Here is a 22,397-nt window from a genome sequence, read left to right as displayed (position 1 = left end):
TGAAAGGGAAACATTTATTTATGTCCCCTGTTTAGTCAAGAATGACCCCACAGGCATCAACTTCCCCCGTATTCACACATCACATGGCTACACGCACATTTCCACAAGCATCTCACACCACAATAGCATAGAAACCCATGGCAGGATATGAAATGTACACATACAGGTCCACACCTGTGTGCAACTCTTTGAAGCCAGCACAAAACTATTCACATATAGTGTCTGAAGTCAGAAGTGAAGCCAAGAGGATATAAAGCGACACATAAGAAATACCTCATTCACAGGTCAAAGGAAGAATGGTAGCAGATACATAATGAAAAACAATACAGTTTGTGTGTGGGCCGAGACTAATAAGAATGATATTGCAGCAGGAGTATTCATGTGAAGCAAGGTAGGGTGAGACAAGAGATTGGAGAAGGAGATGAAGCTTTAAATGCCATGTTAAGAAACTTGGAATTAATTCTATAATTAATGGGAAATAATTTAAAGGAATGTACTCACAAAGGTTTCAATCTGTAATAATGCTGTTGGCAAGAATCAGGATAAAAAATAATGTTTGAAAGCAGTAAATGAAATGGGAGGAAGAAAAGAATTATTTGAAAGGTGGGATTTTTGCTCCAGGAAATGATGTACTATATTATTGTTTTTAAACTGGGCAATTTTGCCTCCCACTGGACATTTGGCAATGACTAGACACATTTTGTTTGTAGCAATTGGGAGGATGTTACCATATGGGTAGAGGATGACGATGCTGCTAGATAGGCAACACACAGTACAGCCTCTGATAACAAAGAACTATCCAGCCCTCAATGTCAGTAGTACCAAGGTGGACAAACTACCTCAGTATCCGCAGTTCCCGACATCAGTTGATTGAATCCGTGGATGCTGCAGAACCCACAGATATGGAAGGCCTACGGTACTATACCATTTTATATAAGGGACTTGCCCATCCTCAGATTCTGGTATCTGTAGGGGTTCCTAGATTCAATCCCAGCTGGATATCAAGGGATGACTGTGCTTTGGTTCAGCTAAAGATGTATGTATGTATATACATATATATAGATTGAAGGCATTGAAGAAATAAAGCAGTAAGGAAATGTCAGAGCAAGATGAGCAGCATAAGAAAATCCAGAGACAGTAGGATTTTTATTGTGAAAGTGTTGAAATAAATTTGGTGAGAACATATATCTTAATAATGATGAGGGGCTTCCCTGGTGCGGCAGTGGTTAAGAGTCCACCTGCCGATGCAGGGGACACGGGTTCGTGCCCCGGTCCAGGAAGATCCCACATGGTGTGGAGCAGCTGGGCCCGTGAGCCATGGCCGCTGAGCCTGCGCGTCCAGAGCCTGTGCTCCGCAACGGGTGAGGCCACAACAGTGAGAGGCCCGCGTACCGCAAAAAAAAAAATAATAATAATGATGATGAGTTTTTCACCCCATGAACATGATACAGCTCTCAATTTAGGCTTTTAAAAATCTGTTAGCAATTATTTGTTGTTTTCAGTACAGAAGTTTTTGATGTATTTTTAGAACTATCTTCCTAAGTCTTTTAGGTTTTATAATGCTCTTATAAATATTATTTTACCTTCCAATTGTTTGTTATTAGCATATAAATAAAATTGACTATCAAAATTGATCTTACTAAATTCACTTATTAATTCTAGAATTTAAAATTTTGTAAATTTAATTTTCTCTGGTGGATTTTTAAATAATCTTATATTTGGGTAACTGAAAGCACTCTGTTGTACCCTAAAACTACTCACTCTGTCCGGTAATTTTCAAACCTTTTTAGTGGCAAAAACTTTTATTAAAATGAAATTTTAACTGAAAGCCCAACAAATGTATCAGATAAATCAGAGGTTTCTCTGGCTGAAGCTGGCATGAGGAACTTGTATGGGGTTAGGGAAACAAAATCTTGCCTGATTAACCCAGTGACCCCCCCACGTGGATTGTGTGGGAACTCGATGGAGCCCCAAGGGCTCCATGGAACATAGCTAGCAAATTGATGCAGGTTCTGGGGGCTCTATATTTCTAATTAAAATTTGAACTTCAGAAAGTTGTCAAATTTCTATATTTCCTGAATAAAACATTTTTATTGAAAGAGAATGTGATGTAAACAAAGAGAGAGAAGCTTAACTCTGCATAGGAGACTGACCGTTTTGAAAACATGAAGCTGAAGCAGGACCCCGCGAGGCCTTCCCAGGGATAGAACCCCTTTTTCCCCTGCCTCTTGTTTATAGAAAAGCTTCAGTCTCCTAGGCCTTCTTCGAGTTCCAAAGAGCAAATTTAATCAGAGAAGTGAGAAAATGCAGAGACGAAGGAAAAACAAGCAAGATAAAATAATAATAGTTTAGCCATAAAACAAAGTTAAGGACTTTTAGTTCCTCCTTAAGGGCTGTAGATAATATTCTGAGCCAAATCTTTGAGTTGTTGTGCAGATACTAAAACCCCCACCAGGGGGCGTCCAGTAGTTAAGACTGCACTTCCAACGCAGGGAGCTCGGGTTCAATCCCTGGTCAGGAGCTAAGATCCCACATGCTGCAGGGTGCGGCCAAAAGAAAGGAGCAAACATATGAAACCCCCACCAGGTGGAAAAAGGTAATTGCACCCGATGCCAAGCACATAGACTCCAGATTGGTTGGAACCAGAAGGTCGATGAAGTCCCAAAACACCATCGGGTTACCTCACCACCAACCAATCAGATGAGTATCCACAGCTGATCAGGCACCCTATAACCCTCACCGTTAATGTTGCCTTTAAAAACCCTTCCCTGAAAGCCGTCAAGGAGTTCAGATCTTTTGAGCATGAGCTACTCATTCTCCTCTCTTGGCCCCATGTTGGACACCTTGCATTAAACCTGGTGTCAGCAGATTGGCTTTGCTGCCTATTGGGTGAGCAAACCCAAGTTTGGTTCCATAACAAACATAAGAAAATATTTATAAGGAAAGTGGAGTCACTGAGTATAGGCGAAAGTCAGAATGGGAATCAGAGATCGTTTATGATCCCAGGAAAATCCAAATTTCAAATTAAAGACACGGAAAAGCAAAGGAAATACGAAGGGAACACACACACACACACACACACACACACACACACACCCCTCTATGCCTAGAAAGACTGTAGCAGAAGTGTTATCCATGCTATGAAGCCCAGGCATAGAAACTGTTTTTAATCATACAGGCTAGTTGTTCTTTATCAACCACAAAGCCCCCCAACAAAACCAGACTGAACAGGCTAGATCCAAGACAGCAGGCAAAGCAGGCTAAAGGTCATTGCTCTCCTGCCCTGATATATCTCTGTGTTGGTTTCCAAGTACCTGGTGTTTGGCAGAGATGTTTGGCGGCTGTACTTTGAGAGATATGCAGTGGTCAACCGTCTGGAACCAGCTCTGACTTGACCACGGGAAGGCGCCTGCGCGGATGAAACCTGGAGGTATCGAGAGTTACCTTTGCTTCATTACTGTGCCAAGATCTCTGCCCAAAGCCGGGATTTGTACTGTGCTAGGCACAATTCATGCCCAGTGGAATGCAAGGGAGCCTGAAGGACTGTGCATGCCTTGGCTGTTCCTAGAACTCTCTGCCCTTTTCCCCAGTTTCTGAAGATGCAGCTGCCTCTTACCCCTTAAAAGTCCCCCACTTTCCTCCCTTTGTGAAGAAGGTGACTTTAGGGCGTGAGTTCCCCTTCTCCATTCTCTGGCCATTGAATAAAAGCCTGTCTTGCTTGAACCAAACTCAGTTTTGTTACTGGCAGCGTGAACCTGGGGGTGCGGGGGGAGAGCACCCTGACCCACCAGGGGGGCTTCGGGTTAGTTTAGGCCCTGAGAGAGGAGGCTTTGCATCTAATTTGGTAATAGAAGCTTTTGAATTAAACGGTAGAAATTTGAATCCTCGCTCAAATTGATATTACTGTGTGACCTTGGCCAATCACCTCAAACTCTCTGTTAATTGGTTTATCTATAAAATCAGTTTTTTTGAGGTTAAGTAAAACACTTCCGATTGTGTCTGAAATCAGTAAGAGCTTAATTACTGGTTTCTTTATAGAAAAGGCGTTTCCCCAGATTCAGCATTATTCTACATCAGGCTACCTTTCCCCAAACTGTAGATATAAAAACTAAACGGTAACAGTGACCTTGTATATATTTGATTTTCAGAAATTATGCCATAATAGCAAGAGCATTCATGCCATATAAAAAATTCAATTCCAGGTAGATTTAAAACCTGCAGTGACCATGAAGAAAAATATTAATAAATTCAACTATGTGAAAATTACAATCATAATTTTGCCATCTTCAAAAGACACCATTAAAAAAAAAAAGTGAAGAGCCATAGGATGGAAGGAGGTATTTGCAATACGTGTAGCTGATAAAGGACTTTTAACCAGATTATTTCTGGTAAGGAAGAAAATGCATAAAAAAATCAGACAACCAATAGAAAAATAGGTTAAAGATTTAAAGGAGTATTTCACAAAAAAGAAACCCAAATTACTAACAAACATAGGCAAAAGCACTAAACTTTAGAAGTCAGGAAAATGCTAAATCATAACATTTTTCTTAATACTAAGACGTGTTGATGAGCATGTAGAAGCTGCAAGAATTTTCATATATGGCTAGAGGGATTGTAAACTGGTGCAATCTCTTTGGTAAACAGTATACCATAATCTAGAAATATTGAAGATGTATTTATTCCCTTTGATTCAGAAATTTCACCCCGTGCATAGATCATAGAGGTAAAAATACTTATTTGCAATAGGTACAAGAACGTTTAGAGCACAATTGTTCATAGTTGTCAAATACTGGAAACAATCCAAATGCCCAACAATATGAGAATGGGAAATACATAGGGGGTATATAAATAGAGCAGATCTCAGAGATAGCAACATTAGTGTATCTAAAAGACATCATTTTGAACAAAAGAAAGTAACAAAAGATTATAGATACTGTGTTTATACGAAGTTCTAAAAAAGGCACAATGAAACTATGTTTAAAAATGTGATGAAACCCAACATCAAGCCTTCCCCACCAAGAGAATGGAAACTCCTCACCCAGCAAGCCTCAGCTGGAGTCAAAAGATGGAGTCTTTCCCATTAAGTGTACAAGCACATGTGTGCCCAGCTGCCCTCTGGCTCTGCAGGCATCTACTCATGTAACACACATGTTTATTGCCAGCATATTTGCACATGCAAACCCCTCATACCTACTTGAACTATTTGAAAGATACTAGCAGGGTATCTTTCATTTTTAGCATTGAAAAAATTTATACATTTTTTCCTTTGTAGCAAAGCCACATAGGAACTCAAGAAAACAATTATAAATGAATTAGGAAAGTACGTGCCTCTGGGGCTAAATGAGGGATCTGTGCTTTGTAAGGTGTATCAGCCAGGGTCCAAAACAACTCTAACAGAGGAATAATTACAAACACGTAACTAGAATTCTGAAGAAAACTGTAGGGCTAAGGGAGGTGTACAGGAAGACAGACTTGGAAGGGGATGCCCCTCCCCAAGACTGGGGTTCAGACTTCATTCAGAAAGTGTAGTTGGAGCCCACAGCATGGTGAAGTTCACTGAGTTGTCCAGGACAATGTTGGTTCACAGTCAGTCACTGGGCAAGCAGGACACACCCCTCTGGGGTGCAAGAGGGCAGAGGATGGCTAGTAGACACAGAGGGAGTTGGGACACCACGTTGAGAACCCAGTATCAGCAAGGCAGCACCTATGTACAGACCATAATAAACACACCAGGAGAAAGATGCCAGTCAGCACCCTGGAATCAGAAAGAGAAGCCCCTTCCTCCCACAAGGTCCCTCTAGGGCCCTGTACCGAAAATGCTTAATATTGCGCTGACAGCAAAGAAGAAAAGTGCTTAAAGCTCCATCATCTCAGAGCAGATAAAAAAAAAGGTGGGTTTTGGGGGCTTCCCTGGTGGCGCAGTGGTTGAGAGTCTGCCTGCCAATGCAGGGGATGTGGGTTTGTGCCCCGGTTCAGGAGGATTCCACATGCCAGGGAGTGGCTGGGCCCGTGAGCCATGGCCACTGAGCCTGCGCGTCCGGAGCCTGTGCTCTGCAGCGGGAGAGGCCACGGCAGTAAGAGGCCACGGCGGTAAGAGGCCCAAGTACCACACACACACACACACAAAAAAGAGTCATGTACCACAATGTTCATTGCAACTCTATTTACAATAGCCTGGACGTGGAAGCAAGGTAAGTGTCCATCAACTGATGAATGGATAAAAAAGACGTGGCATATATATACAATGGAATATTACTCAGCCATAAAAAGAGACGAAATTGAGCTATTTGTAATGAGGTGGATAGACCTAGAGTCTGTCATACAGAGTGAAGTAAGTCAGAAAGAGAGAGACAAATACCGTATGCTAACACATATATATGGAATTAAAAAAAAATGTCATGAAAAACCTAGGGGTGAAACAGGAATAAAGACACAGACTTACTAGAGAATGGACTTGAGGCTATGGGGAGGGGGAAGGGTAAACGGTGACAAAGCGATAAAGAGGCATGGACATATATACACTACCAAACGTAAGGTAGATAGCTAGTGGGAAGCACCCGCATAGCACAGGGAGATCAGCTCGGTGCTTTGTGACCGCCTGGAGGGGTGGGATAGGGAGGGTGGGAGGGAGGGAGACGCAAGCGGGAAGAGATATGGGAATATATGTATATATATAACTGATTCATTTTGTTGTGAAGCTGAAACTAACATACCATTGTAAAGCAATTATACTCCAATAAAGATGTTAAAAAAAATGTAAAAAAAAAAAAAAAGAAACGAAATTGAGTTATTTGTAGTGAGGTGGATGCACCTAGAGTCTGTCATACAGAGTGAAGTAAGTCAGAAAGAGAAAAACAAATACTGTATGCTAACACATATATGTGGAATCTAAAAAAAAAAAAAATGGTCATGAAGAACCTAGGGGCAAGACAGGAATAAAGACACAGACCTATTGGAGAATGGACTTGAGGATATGGAGAAGGGGAAGGGGAAGCTGTGACAAAGTGAGAGAGTGGCATGGACATATATACACTACCAAATGTAAAATAGATAGCTAGTGGGGAGTAGCTGCATAGCACAGGGAGATCAGCTCAGTGCTTTGTGACCACCTAGAGGGGTGGGATAGGGAGGGAGACGCAAGAGGGAAGAGATATGGGAACATCTGTATATGTATAACTGATTCACTTTGTTATGAAGCAGAAACTAACACATATTTGTAAAGCAATTATACTCCAATAAAGATGTTAAAAATAAATAAATAAATACAAATAGATAACAACAACAACAAAAAAAAAACAATAGATAACAATTCCAAACGTTGGTGAAGATGTAGAGCAACTGGAACTCTCACACATTGTTGGTGGAACTATACACTGGAAAAATGCTTGACAGTATCTACTAAAGCTAAGCATATACACATTCTTGATCCAGGTATTCCATTCCTTGGTAGAAACTCTATAGAAATGTATAAGTGTATGACCCAAGAGACATATACAGGAATGTTTACAATGGCACTGTCATAATATCCCCAAATTGGAAGCTACCCAACAATCTAATAGTAGACTGGATAAATAAATAGTTGTATATGTATACAATAAATACTATTTAGCAGTGAGGATGAACAAATCATAACTGTATACAACAACATGGATAAACCTAATGGACAGTAAAAGAAACTAGACCCGAAAGAGTGCAAATGTTATGATTTTACTGATAAAAGTTTCCAAAACAGACAAACTTAGCCTATGGTGTCAGAAGTCAGGAGAGTGGTTACTCTTAGAGGCTTAATAACTATAAGGGGACAAAAGAGGGCTTCTGGGATCTGGACAGTGCTTTGTTTTTAATCTGGGTGATGGTCACATGGGTTTGTTCACTTTATAAAATTTATTCTGATACACGCTTTTATTCTACACTTTTTGAAGATATATTTAAATTAAAAGTTTGCATCAAAATCTATATTCATATAGAAAGAGGAGCTGCCATTAGCTAGATTAAGATAACTGTCTTAGACTGAGATCAGTATCAACACCCCAGTGTGTATTAAATTCTTCTGTTAGATGCAATTGATTTCTACATTTGTGACTATCAAACTACTGAACAAATATTACTTAAATGCTTAATTGCTATGTTAGTGGTAAAAACTTAAGTTGAAGATATGATATGATCCCCAACTTCATTTTACAAAAATACTTTGTATTTACAAAGTATATACTTTGTATTTACAAAGTATTTACAGTCAGTTTGGGGAGATAAGATTAAAGACAAAATTAGCAAATAGAATTTGAAGTCTAAACTCCTCTTGAATCCCGGGAGTTTTCAGCTGATTGAGTTTGGGAAATTGCTCCAGCCACCAAGATATCCTTTGAGGATCACATTTTCTGCTTGCAGAATATGATGTTTATTTTTAAGGTTTTCTGCATCTATGTTTACGAGGAATATTGACTTATAGTTTTCTTGTAATATCTTTGAATAACAGTGGCCTCATAACCTAGGAAGTATTTCTCCTTCAAATATCTGGAGGAGTTTTTGTAGCATGGTACAAACATTTGATAGAATTAGTAAGTGAAGACATCTCACTTGGAATGTTCTTTGTGCATAGGTTATCTTTAATAGATAGTGGACTATTTAAGTTATCTAATTATTGTTTTTCCAGTTTTATTGAAAAATAATTGACATATATCACTGTAAAAGTTTAAGGTATACATAATGACCGTTTGATTTATATAAATTGTGAAATGATTACCACAATGGATTCAGCTAACATTTATCTTCTCATATAGATACAATAAAAAGAAAAGAAAGAAAAAGGAAAACAAACAAAAAAGCACGTATTTATTTTTAAAGCAATATTACTATCAAAACGTACCAAGAGGGGCTTCCCAGGTGGCACAGTGGTTGAGAGTCCGCCTGACGATGCAGGGGACACAGGTTCGTGCCCCAGTCCAGGAAGATCCCACATGCCGCGGAGCGGCTGGGCCCGTGAGCCATGGCTGCTGAGCCTGCGCGTCTGGAGCCTGTGCTCCGCAACAGGAGAGGCCACAACAGTGAGAGGCCCGCATACCGCAAAAAAAAAAAAAAAAGTACCAAGAGCTAAAAAGTCTGTTATTCTTCTACTAATTGAGAATCAAGAGCATGTACACAGTGATTTACTCAAAAGTAAATGTTTCTTCTCTTATTGTTTGAAGGTATATTTTTCAAACAGAAAGTGACAGAAAATTATCTGGTCTATTTTTAATTTATAAATATGGACATATTAATGCCAGAAATGTTAATGTTTTCAGTTAGTGAATTCCAGGGTCAGAAATAGAATCCAAGTCTCTTTGCAACTAGAGATTATCATGCTAAGTGAAGTAAGTCAGAAAGAGAAAGACAAATACTATATGATATCACTTATACGTGAAATCTAAAATACGACACAAATGAACTACCTATGAAACAGAAACAGAATCACGAACATAGAGAACACACTGGTGGTTGCCAAGGGAGAGAGTTTGGAGGCGGGATGGAGTGGGAGGTTGGGGTTAGCAGATGTAAGCTTTTATATATAGACTAGATAAACAACAACATCTTACTGTACAGCACAGAGAAGTATACTCAATATCCTATGATAAAACATAATGGAAAAGAATATAAAAAAGAGTGTATATATATGTATAACTGAATCATATGCTGTACAGCAGTAATTAACACAACATTTTAAATCAACTATACTTCAAAAAAAATTTTTTTTTAATTTTTTAAAATCCAAGTCTCCTTACATACAATTCATGGTTATCCTTAAATGGTACACATAGGACCTTAACAAATCCCCTAAGTTTGCAGAAAATCTATGAGTGTGAATGGAGGCAGTGGCTATGGTCTACTTTCTTTTTTACTCATTTGATTTCTCCTCTTTCGAGTGGGTTGGAAGCTGAGATTTATTACCAATTGGTAGCCTCTGGTAGTGTGAAAGGAGGATGAGCCTACCATGGTGGAATAAAAAATGTAAAGTGTGATGAGATGTAATGAAGTGAAATAAAATCTCTGCTCAAAGCCCAAATAAAACTGTCAGTGTTTGGATGCTGTAGCCTGTTAGGCTGGGCTTTAGATAAGAGCAAGTGGGATCAGTGCAGTCTCGAGTGAGCATGCTATAACTTAATTTCTGAAACCACATATACTAATAGGTTGATATAAAGAATGAAAGGCAACACAACATGCTTCTCATAATGATATTTAATCTTGGTTCAAATCCAGTTTAAAGCAAATATTTGAAGCAAAGTTTGTGCCTGTCCTACAATTACTTACAAATGTACATACTAAATTCTGATCTCATTCTACCATAGAGTTCATTAATAGGTTAATGAAATGCACTCACAGACAATAATTACTATATTTCCATTGAAAATCAAGCGTAGGTTATTTGAGTGACTTGGGCAGAAAAAGTCTTTCTTACTAAAATCAGAAACCCTGAGTCCTCAGTTAACTTCTGACTTGTATAGGAGTTGAAATAGCTCTGACATCCTCCATTACCTGTGGAATGTAAAATGCAGCCATTCAGCAGCTGGATGACAGTGACAAAGTGCAGGCTAATGGTGATCACCCTCTGCACTGACCCTGATGTACCTGGCCTTTTCAAAACAGGGAGGCTAATGTCTAACAAGTCATGTAAAAGTCACTGTGAATGAACCTTAAAGTAAATGCAACCTAGCGTCCTTTGCATTTCAGTGTTCCCTGAAATATCACCACTTTAAGTTCAGTGTCAAAGCCAAAAGGCAAAAATTCTGGATAAGTTTTGAAATAGGTGTTAACTTAACCAGAAAACAATCCAGTAAAAAGGAGTTGATTCACTTGCCATCACCTGATAGTTTTAGAACTCAGTTTTTGCTTTGGTAATCAAGGTGCTGGAATTGGATTTAAGATACTTTCCTTAAAATTGGAATTTAATTATTTTCAGTCAAAAGCTAAAACAGTGGTTTATGAAAATATAAATTAGTTTCATCATAGAAAATCCTGGAAATGGGAGACTTACTTTTAGAATACCAGATATTTTTGCATATATTATTTGCAAAATGAGTATACGTAATCTTACCAAGTAAATATATTTAGATTTTTTTTCTCATTTTACCAACATGGCAACTGAAGTTCAGAAAAGTAAAAGAACTGTTCAAAGTCATAAATTCAGTAAATGGTGGCTCATAATAAAACCCCAGATTCGTTTACGATGTTTTGTTTTAAATATATAACACAACTCCTGGTGCAAAGTGAGATATTCTGTTAATCGCTATTTTAGAGCAGTAAAAAATGCATAGTATATATGTTCAACTGTCTAGTTTAACCTGTCTGTATATTCTTCTTTAATAGAATACTGGGTCTGCATCACCCTTCTAAGCCTGGAAGGGGAGGTGGAAGGAGGCAGGGGAATCAGAGATGTTGTACTATAGAAAAAAGGTGATCAAAAATGGCATATAAAATTAGTAAATCAGAATTTCGGTGATCTGAAGACCAAGGCACCGCACCCTAAGAAGATAAAACTAGGAGAAAAAGGTTAGGATTTGAGAAAGGAAATAGAATGCTTCCTCAGCTTGGCCTTAATCAGCCTAAGGGCTTTAAGTTGTGATTTGTGTCTTTCTGCTTCCTTCTTTTAGAGACATCTTAAATATTTAAAAGCCTTGTGATTCTCCTTTAAACAAAAACTTCAATATAGAAAGGCTAAGGCTTGATCTTTCAATAATTGTAAATTATGGTTTGTGGCCCTATTTTTTCTAGCTTTATTAAGATATAATTGACAAATAAAAATTATATGTACTTAAGCTGTACAGTTGATGTTTTGATATATGCACACATTGTGTAATGATTACCACATATCCATTATCTCACCTAGTTATGTGTGTGTGCGTGTGTGTGTGTGTGTGTGTGTGTGTGGTAAGAACAGTTAAGATACAATCTCCTAGAAAATTTCAAGCACACAATACAGTATTATTAACTATAATCACCATGCTGTGCGTTAGATCCCCAGAAGACCCTGTTCTCATAGAAAAGGCCATCACTGAATTGCCTGTAGGACAGTTTGACTTAAATAAGAAGAGTAAACCTTGAAGCTCCTGGTCCTGACTGGCAATGAGATTCAACTAATTAAACAAAGAAGCAAAACTAAGACTAAGAATGTAATTGTGTAATCTATAGCTATATATCAGCAGTGACCAACTAACTGTCGAAGAGAGATCATATAGATTCAGAAAATAATCAATTTAATATCAGGATGTGAACTTCTTAGAAAGCTGCCTCCCTCTTGCTACTTCTCTAATAGGAAAAAAAAATTGTTTTCTCATTGTAATTATTTTGCACAATAAAATAGGTAGTGCAAGTTGTATAAACATACCCTTTCCTCTTGGGACTCAATGAAGTAAAATACAATTAATGTGTTTTTGTCGCTGTTTCTGGGTGTTGGTGATTTTTATTGTAGTTGGAAGTATATAGTTTGGATGTTTTTAAGTGAACATTTATCATTTTTTTAAAAGATACATTTTTAAGACTACTTTCATTTGTAAATATCATTTTAAATGACTTTGTTTTCCATAAATTGGTTCTCATGCCAAAAAAATGCTGACTAAGGGTATATATAACTGAGTCATGTATAATCAGCATTACTCTCTTAAGTAGACCATATAGGATGGTAGGACATTCCAGATCTGGATAATAAACTTATTCTGTTTAGTGATGGTAATAAATCAGCATCATCTGGAAAGTCCCAACACTCTAAAATTTCTTGTAATATTCCCTAACCCTTGGTCAATGCTCTTTTTCTTTAGAATCACAGATACCGGTATGGAAGAAAACTTTCTGGTTATATCATGATATACAAGAACATGTTCCAAGCTGTTTTTGTTTGGGAGGGGAATGCTTGTATTGTTCTGTTTAGTTTAATTTAGCTTACTTTAATTTAGTTCAGTTTTGTTTTTAACTGAAAAGAAGGAAAATACATAGATGCCATTCCAAAATTGCACAGGGAACAAAAATAGAGAGAGATAAGAAGTGCCTGTCAAATGGAGATCTGAGTGATCTGAGTAAATCACCAGGCCCAGCCTACCACATTTTCTTCTGCTTGACAAGAATGGACAGAATATTAGTGAGAATGATCAGAGTTACACTCAGGGCTGGTGATACCTCTTCAAGAAAGAAAAACGAGCTTGTTCTTTCTTCAGTTAATCATTTTCAGTTTGAGATATAGGTTTCCAAACACATACGAGTCCACTGAGAATCTATTTCTACAGGTTATTTTCTAAAGTGAGAAGGATCTTGAACCCAGCCTCTTTTAGGTAGAAAATTCGTCTTTCGGGACAAACTGGTTGAACAAAATCTCACTACATAAACATTTTCTTGGAACAAAAATATTTTAAAATACATTCTTTATAGCTGTCATATGTTGAGCTCTAAAAGTGCCTGCATATATTAATTCATTAAACACTATAAAGATATAAAAACCTTTCAAAAATTTATTGTTCTTACTATTATTCTCTTGATATTACAAATGAGGAAAACAGGGCATAGAAAAGTTGTCACATTCTCAATGTCAAATAGCTACTAAGTGAAGAGTTAGGTCTATCTGAGTCCTGAACTTGCACCTTCAGTGTTTGCCTTCTACTACCTCTCAAGCAAGAAGCATGGTCATGGATGTCAGTACAGGAAACAATCTGGATGATATCTGAGAACTAATTAATGGGTTGGAGCCATAGTATAATTGTCTCTATTAATCGGCAGTGTCAGAGAAATTATAGTGTTTGCTATGTGGATTTCTTAGGAAATGATGTCTATATAATTGCATAAAGTCCAGACATTTTCAGAGAAACTAGCAATTTCAAGTTCCAACCATGTTCTCTATTCTTTGTATATTAGGGAAACTTCTATCTCCTATTTTTTTTTAAAAAAGGCTGTAGTTTAGGCTGGGATCAAGGATTATCCATCTGAATTTTTAGAGAAATAAGTGGAATCTAACCAATGAAAGATGGTTACATGAGTTGGCATTCTGACTTTCTTCCGCTTCAGACCTTTGGCACATCAAGCTTCAGCTTCTATGCTGAATTCCAGCAAAGAGAGTATCTGACCCTTCCTTGCCCTTCCCTGTTCCTCCACCCCTGGTTCCACCTTACAGCTCCAGAGAACTAGGATCGGACATGACTTCTGTCTGCAAACAAATTATCCACTGTTTTTCTCAATACACTAATAGCAGATAGCAGCTGAAGAGTCATGTAATTTTCTTTGTATCTCTAATAAGTTTTCAAATATCAAGGAAATAATAACACATGTTCCTATCAAAGATATTCTAAACACATATCAATTCTTAGACATGCCAATAAAGTTTTATTTAAACTTTCTAAAAGGCATTGAGAGTGCATGGGCAGATGTGTTTCTTTTCGAAATTTTAAAGGATCTCAAGTGTCCAGACTAGGATCGATCATAATCCAACTGTACATTTGTGACCTTCCATTGTGTAGGTATATATTTACTAAATTTATGTGATTAGATTGTTTGTTTAGTTTAACATAATACATATTTGTGAACATACCACCCAGAATGAAGGTGATATTCTTTTTTGTCAATTTTACTGGAGTACAATTTATAGAAAAGAAAATGTACTCATTGTAAGTATACAGTTCAATGAATTTTGACAAATATGTAGACTTGGATAACCATTATCACAACCTAGACATAGAAGACCATCATCATCCCAAAGAGAGCTCCCTGATCCTCTTTTGCAAGGCAATACACCTCCCTCAGCTCCAGGCCCTGGCAACCACTTAGCTACTCTCTCACTGTAGTTTAGATGCTTTAAGAATTTCATGTAAATTGAATCACATAGTATGTACTTTTTTTATGATTTATTTCATCAAAATTCTTTTGAAATTCAGTCATGTTGTTGCAGGTATCAACAGTTAATTTTTTTAGGTAGTATTCCATTACATGGATGTACTACAATTTATTTACTTGTTGGCAGACAGTTGGTTTGTTTCTGCTTTTTTGGCTATTCTAAATAAAATTTCTGTGAATATTTATGAACCAGTATTTGCACATTTTTCTTTTTTTCATTTCTCTTGGGTAAATACTTGGGAGTGAAATGGGTGGGCTGAAAAGTAAGTGCATTTATTTTTAGATAGCACAATGTGATGACTTAATATATGATAACATTGTGAAATAATTACCACAATCAAGTTAATTAACACATCCATAAACTCATATAGTTATCATTTTTTGTTTGTGCAATGAGAACACTTTAGATTTACTCTCTTAGCAAGTTTTAAGTATACAGTACTGTATAATTAACTATAATCACCAGGCTGTATATTAGATCCCCAGAGCTGATTCATCTTATAACTGAAAGTGTTTACCCTTTGACCAATATCTCCCCATTTCCCCCAACACCCAGCCTCTGGCCATCACCATTCTACTCACTGGTTCTATGAGTTTGACTTTTTTAGGCTCCACATATAAATGAGACCATACTGTATTTGTCTTTCCGTGTATGGCTTATTTCACTTAGGATAATGTCCCCCAGGTTCATTCATGTTGCAAAGAGAAGAATTTCCTTCTTTTTATGGGTGATTAATATTCTATTGTATATTATATATATATATATATATATACACGTACATATGCATATATATACAAATACATATATGTATATTCACACACACACGCCACAGTTTCTTTATCTGTTGACAGACACTTAGGTTGTTTCCATACCTTAGCTATTGTGAATGATGCTGCAGTGAAATTAGGGGTACAGATATCTCTTCAAGACACTGATTTCATTTCCTTTGGATACATACCCAGAAGTGGGATTGCTGGGCCATGTGTAGTTATATTTTTGATTTTTGAGGAACTTCCATATTTTTTTCCCATTATGGCTGTACCAATTTACATTCCCACCAAAAGTGTACAAGAGTTTGCTTTTTTCCACACCCTCATCAATATTTATCTCCTGTCTTTTCGATAATAGCCATACTAACAGGTATGAGGAGATATCTCATTTGATTTGCATTTTCCTGATGATTAGTGATTTTCAGCACCTTTTCATATAACTGTTGGCCATGTGTATGTCTTATTTGGATAAATGTCTGTAAGGTCCTTTGCTCACTTTTTAACTGTATCGTTTAGTTTGCTATTGAATTATATGAGGTCCTTATATATTTTGGACTGTAACCTCTTATCAAAAATATACGATTTGCAAATATCTTCTCCCATGCCATACATTGCCTTTCCATTTTTCTGATTGTTTCCTTTGCTGTACAGAGGTTTTTAGCTTGATGTATTCCCACTTTTTAATTTTTGCTTTTCTTGTCTGCTTTTGGTGCCATATCAAAAAATATATATATATTGTTGCCAAGACCAGTGTCAAGGAGATTTTCCCCTATGTTTTCTTTAAGGAGTTCCATGGTTTCAGATCTTACATGTATGTCTTTAATCCATTTCAAGTTAATTTTTATTTACGGTGTAAGATTAGGTTTCAATTTCATTCTTTTGCATATGAGTATCCAGTTTTCCCAGCACCATATATTGAAGAGACCATACTTCCCCTATTGTGTATTCTTGAAACCTTTGTTGTTGGCTGTATACGTATGAGTTTATTTCTGGTCTCTCTATTTTGTTTCATTGGTCTATGTGTCTGTTTTTATGCCAGTGTCATACTGTTTTGATTCCTATATCTTTCTTTTATCAGTGTTTTATAGCAGTGGTCCCCAACCTTTTTGGCACCAGGTACCAGTTTCATGGAAGGCAATTTTTCCACAAGTGGGGGGGAATTGTTCAGGTGGTAATGCGAGCAATGGGGAGTGGCCAATGAAGTTTTGCTCACTCGCCTGCCCGTGGCTCACCTCCTGCGGCCCGGTTCCTAATAGGCCACAGACTGGTACCAGTCTGCAGCCTGGAGGTTAGGGACCCCTGTTTTAGAGTTTTCAGTTGTACAAATTTTCCACTTCCTTGGTTAAATGTATTCTTAAGTATTTTATTCTTTTTGATGCTATTGTAATTGGCATTGTATCCTTAATTTCTTTTTCAGATAGTTCATTGTTAGTGTATAAAAATGTAACTAATTTTTGTATATTAATTTTTTTTTCCTTCAACTTTACTGAATTCATTTATTAGTTGTAATAGTTTTTGGTTGGAGTCTCTGGCCAGAGCAATTAATCAATAAACAGAAATAAAATATATCTGATTCAGAAAGGAATAAGTTAAATTGTCTCTGCAGATGATACAATCTTTTACATAAACAAACACTAAAAGCAGATTTTTCATGGTAACTCATTTCTAGCTCTATGGCTTTCCCCCCTGTTTTTCTCCTATTTCTTTCATCCTTTTCACCCAAAGAAACTGTCACCTGATTCTTATGTTCATCATTCTCTTGCTTTCCATTTCATATGTTCTTTTTAACTATTTCATGTTTCCATAAAGTATATATGATTTTAGTTTTTTTAACACTAGTAAGGAGGATATTGTACTATAATGTAATAATTTAGTATATTTTTTCACTAAATAGCATGCAATTAACAGTCATATACAGTGTTGCTATAATTTGTTCAATTTGAATGTTGTTCTATAGTCCATCATGTAAGTACACAATTAATTCATCTACCCTCTTGCCAATGAACATTTGAGTTTTTTCTATGGTTTTGCTATTATGAACAGTTTTGCTATGAACATTCTTGTACATGTCTTCTGATATATATATGTATAAACATACATATAAACATATGTTTCTCTTGACTTTATATACAGGATTAGTATTACTAGTCTAAACTTACAAGGTAATACCATGGTGCTTTTAACACTTAGCACTCCTACCAGAAATGCATAAGAGATTTAAGGTGTATATCACTTCCAACACAGATGTTGACTTTAAAAAAAATGCATAAAGTGAGAGTTGTGAGTTAAGTTTTATTTGAGGCAAAATGAGGACTGCAGCCTGGGAGACAGGGCTTCAGATATCTCTGAGAAACTACTCCAAGGAGGCGAAGGCGGCGGGGGGGCGGGGGGGCGGGGGGAGCCAGGCTATATAGAAATTTTGTAACAAAGGGCAGGTAGTCTGTACATCAAAAGATTATTGTTAATTAAAGAAAACCAGATATCTCAAGTTAAGGAATTGAGCGCTTTTCTACGTATGGGAAGATGCAAGAGTCTGGGCTCACTGAAATCATTCCTTTGATATGAACCTCAGCTATCTGGGGCCAGTATTCTGTGTTTTCACATCCTGTGTTTCCTGAGAGCTCACTGTAGGGAGTGGCTGCAGTCTGATGGCTGCTAGATGGCAGGTATTCTTTTCAGCCCTGAGTTTCCTCAGGGCTCACCAGCTCATGTTGGAGGGCTGCAATCATTGATGACTGTGACATCCTTTGTTTACTGATATGGCCGGAAATATTCCATTTATCACAGGGTTCTTCCAAGCTTTTAAAATATCTGCTCGTTTAATGAGCGTTACACTGGTATCTTATAGCAGGCTTGATTTACATTGCCCTGACAATGGATGAAGTTCATTTATTAGCGATATGTATTTCCTCTGCTGTGAAATGCTTTTTCATGTCCTTTGCCCCATTGTTTTCTTTGAGTTGTAGCTTTACTTACTAATTTGTAGGAGTTCTTTAACTAGCCTTGATAAAATTTATTTGTTGGCTGTGTTTATTGCTGATAGCTTTTTCTCATTCATAACTTATGTTTCACTTAGGAGTATTTGTTGATGAACCAATTTTCTTAATTTTAATATTATCAAATATTGTCAATAATTTTTGTGCCTAAAATATGTTCACCAATATGTTCTACTAAGATGCTCACAGTTTTGTTTTTAATATTCAAATCCTTAATCTTTCTGGAAATGATTTTATTTTTGTGGATAGTCGGTTTTTCAGTTTCACTTATTGAATCCTCCCACCCTTCCTTACTGATGAGACAGGACATCTCTGACGTAGTTAAAGTTCTATGAATGGGTGAGTCTAGTTCTTGGTTCTCTATTCCATTGGCCAGTTTTCTATTCCTGTGCCAGCTACATACTATCTTTATTACTATAGCTTACAAAAAGTTCTGATAATTGATATGAACAAACATACAATAAATTATTTACTTACACAATGAAATATGAAACAGTCAAAATGAATGAATGTGATAATATACATAAACCTAAACAATAAATTTTTAGTAAAAAGTCCTAAATTACTACAAATAGCATGGTATACTTTATAATAAATTTTAAAAGAACTGAAAAGTATGTTACCAAACCAAACACATGTCAGTTCGCCCACACGCAGTAGAGCCAATCTACTGACACTGAGTTGTGGTGAAGGAAAGTGCAGCGTTTATTGCAGCGTGCCAAACTAGTAGTCCAGGGTAGCTAGTGTTCAAAATACCAGAAATCCCTGCTATGTTTCAGGAAAGTGTTTTTAAAGGCCAGGTGAGGGAGGGGAGTCCCAGGTTATGTAACCAGCATAGTCCTGTGATTGGTTGACGGTGAGGTAGCAGGGCAGTGCCACAGGGGCTAACGTTATCAATCCTTGGTCTCCAGGAGGCCTGCAGGCTATGTGCCCATGGTCATCAAGTAGTTAATGTCTTCCCTTTGGTGGGGGTTTTAGTAACTGTAAAACAACTCTCGAAATGTGCATCAGATACTGTTACCTAAATACTTAAGAGAGGAACTAAACCAGAGAATATGGGGGAGGGGTCTGTCCCAGGAAGGCCCAGTAGGGCCCTGCTTGGTTACAATTAAACTTGTATGGGTACATATAACAAAGAAAATAAATTATATGAAAAGAAAATGCATAAAACTGCTCTTCCTCAGGCTTATGATTCAACAATCCATGACTATAATTCACCACATTAAGATATTAAAAGAGAAAAACAATATGGTTATTGCAGTTAGGTGCAGGGAAAGTATTTGATAAAGTTCAACCTAAATTCATGTCTTAAAAAAGAAAACCTCTTAGTAATTCAGGAATAGATGAGAACATCATTAATCTGATAAAAGTATCTTTGAAAACAAAAAGTCAGACACTGCTGAGCCCCCATCCATCTTTCACCAGCCACTATGGACATAAACATCCAGTCATGAATGAAAATAAGCTGGATCAGAAACAAAACTGGCTGAGCAGGCTGAGCAGTATGATGTCACGTCAGCCTGCATGAAGTCTGTAACTAAGCAAGGAGCTGAATTATCCAATGGGGAGGGTAATCTTCTCTCAGTTCCTTACAAAAATGTTGTAAGAATTTGTAGGCCGTTTTGGAGGGTCATCTCAAGTACTGAGTTAAAGACAGAAGATGCTGAACAAAACAACAGATGACTTGTGAAGAGAGGAGGTTGAGACCAAGGTTAGAGTACATCCGCAATGATGTACTGTCTCTTTTGGAAGAGTTCTTGATCCCAGTGCTGCACAAGCAGAGAGCAAACACTTTTATTTGAAAATGAAAGGTGACTGCTACCGTTACATGTCTGAGGTTGCCACTGGTGACAAGAAAGGGCTTGTGGATCAGTCACAACAAGCGTACCAAGAGGCTTTTGAAATCAGCAAAAAGGATATGTAATGGACTCCTCCTATCACATTGGATCTGTCCTTAATTTCCCTGTATTCTATTTTGAGATCTGAACTCCTCTGAGAAAGCCTGCTTTCTTTCAAAGACAACTTTGGATGAAACCATTGCTACATTAAGTGAAGAGTCATACAAAGACAGGAGGCTAATAATGCAGTGACTGAGAGACAGCGTAACATTGTGCACATCGGATACCCAAGAAGACAAAGCCAACGCAGGAGGAAGTTGGGAAAATTAATCAGCCTTTCAACTTTTGTCTGCATCACCCTAAAATTACAAAAGACCATTCTCATCCAAGCTGTTTTTTATGCTTTGTGACAGTTTTATATTACTTCTATTTGAATTTCTTTCTCATGTGGTTTTTATGTTTAGTACTAGAAGAGAAGGGTCAGTTAGCATTTAGGGACTTACCTGTTTTCATTATGAGGTACTCAATATGGTGATGTGGAATTTTTATGCAAGTTATTAATGCTTGGCATAGTACTTTTGGTACATTGTGGCTTGACAAGGGCCAGTGTGAAAACTGTTTCCATGTCTAAGCAAACAAAACTGCCTGGTGGGAGATAGAAGGGGTAATTGGTTCTAGACAGAGGTGTCGTTACTGTGGGTCCTTTAAGATTTAGAGTTTAAGGCTGTAGTACAAATATATATATACCAATGGATATTGTATGTTGAACCAAGTGTATCTGTGGAATACACAACCTCAATTTGCACACTTTTGACTACATCTACAGAAGTGTTCCTTTAGAGAAGGTTGTGTCCCAGTTTGCTTTGGATAAAGGCAGAAATGGTTCATATTCCATAATTTGTAAAGTTGCCTGCTTTTTACTTTCATTATTTTTGCTACACTTATTTGTATCTAAATGTTTTAGGCAACCTAAGAACAAATGTACAATTAAAGATGCAGTAAAAATGCATTTCCTAATATCCATTACTTTATAAATGTCAATCACAGTAGTAAAACAAAGTTGTATTTAACTTTTTTTAGGTTTTTTTCATTTTCGTGCTGTACTTGAATGACTGTAAAAGTAGTTAACAGAGAAATAAGTTGACATGATGGATAGGTTTACTTAATTTCTTATAAAGTTTTCAACATCAATTAAATTTTTAAGAACATATGTATTAAGTTAATGTAAGTAGAATAAAAGTTTTATGAATGGACTTTCAGAAAGAAAAGATTGCCCACTATTGTCCCTTTATTCACTTTTATTTGACATTATAGCCAGTGTAATAAGGTGAACAATTAGAGATATGGGGATCAGAGAGGAGAAAATAAAACTCTGTTTCTTTATCAATCATGTTACCATTTACAGAAAATTCAAAATAATCTACAAATTATTAGAAGGCAGAAAACAGTTAGTATACAAAAACCAACTACATTTCCATACTCTATCAACAAATAAGTGGGAAGTATAAGTAAAAATTTTTTATAATAGTATTGAAAATATCTACTACCTTAGAGATAATTTTAGTAAAGCCAGGCAGGCCTTTTACTGTGAAAAATTTACAACTTTTATTAAGAAACATTGAAGAAGAGACTACAAAAATGGAGAGATACACCATATACATTCATAGGAAGACAAATTGATTTGTAAATTCAATGCAAACTTCAATAAAAAATCTGAAAAATTTCCAGAGAACTTGATATATTTATTTCAAGATTTGGTCAGAAGAGTAACATGCCAAGTATAGTAAGGCAAATACCATATATTTTCACTTATATGCAGAATCTAAAAAATAAAACAAATGAATAATATAACAAAACAAAAACAGACTCACAGATATAGAGAAAAAAACAGTGGTTACCAGTGGGAAAAGGGATGGGGAAGGGGCAAGATAGGGGTAGAGAATGAAGA

At 36.9% G+C, this 22,397-nt stretch overlaps 1 pseudogene; it reads left to right on the top strand.

The window, feature by feature from the left end:
• The first annotated feature begins 809 nt into the window (after positions 1–809).
• On the top strand, positions 810–20,779 carry LOC132522652 (14-3-3 protein zeta/delta-like; annotated as a pseudogene).
• Positions 20,780–22,397: the final 1,618 nt, after the last annotated feature.

Source organism: Lagenorhynchus albirostris, chromosome 7 (genome assembly GCF_949774975.1).
Source record: "Lagenorhynchus albirostris chromosome 7, mLagAlb1.1, whole genome shotgun sequence".
NCBI classification, from domain to species: domain Eukaryota; kingdom Metazoa; phylum Chordata; class Mammalia; order Artiodactyla; family Delphinidae; genus Lagenorhynchus; species Lagenorhynchus albirostris.
The sequence above is the reverse complement of the archived record's forward strand: the minus strand, read 5'-3'. Positions and strand labels throughout refer to the sequence as shown.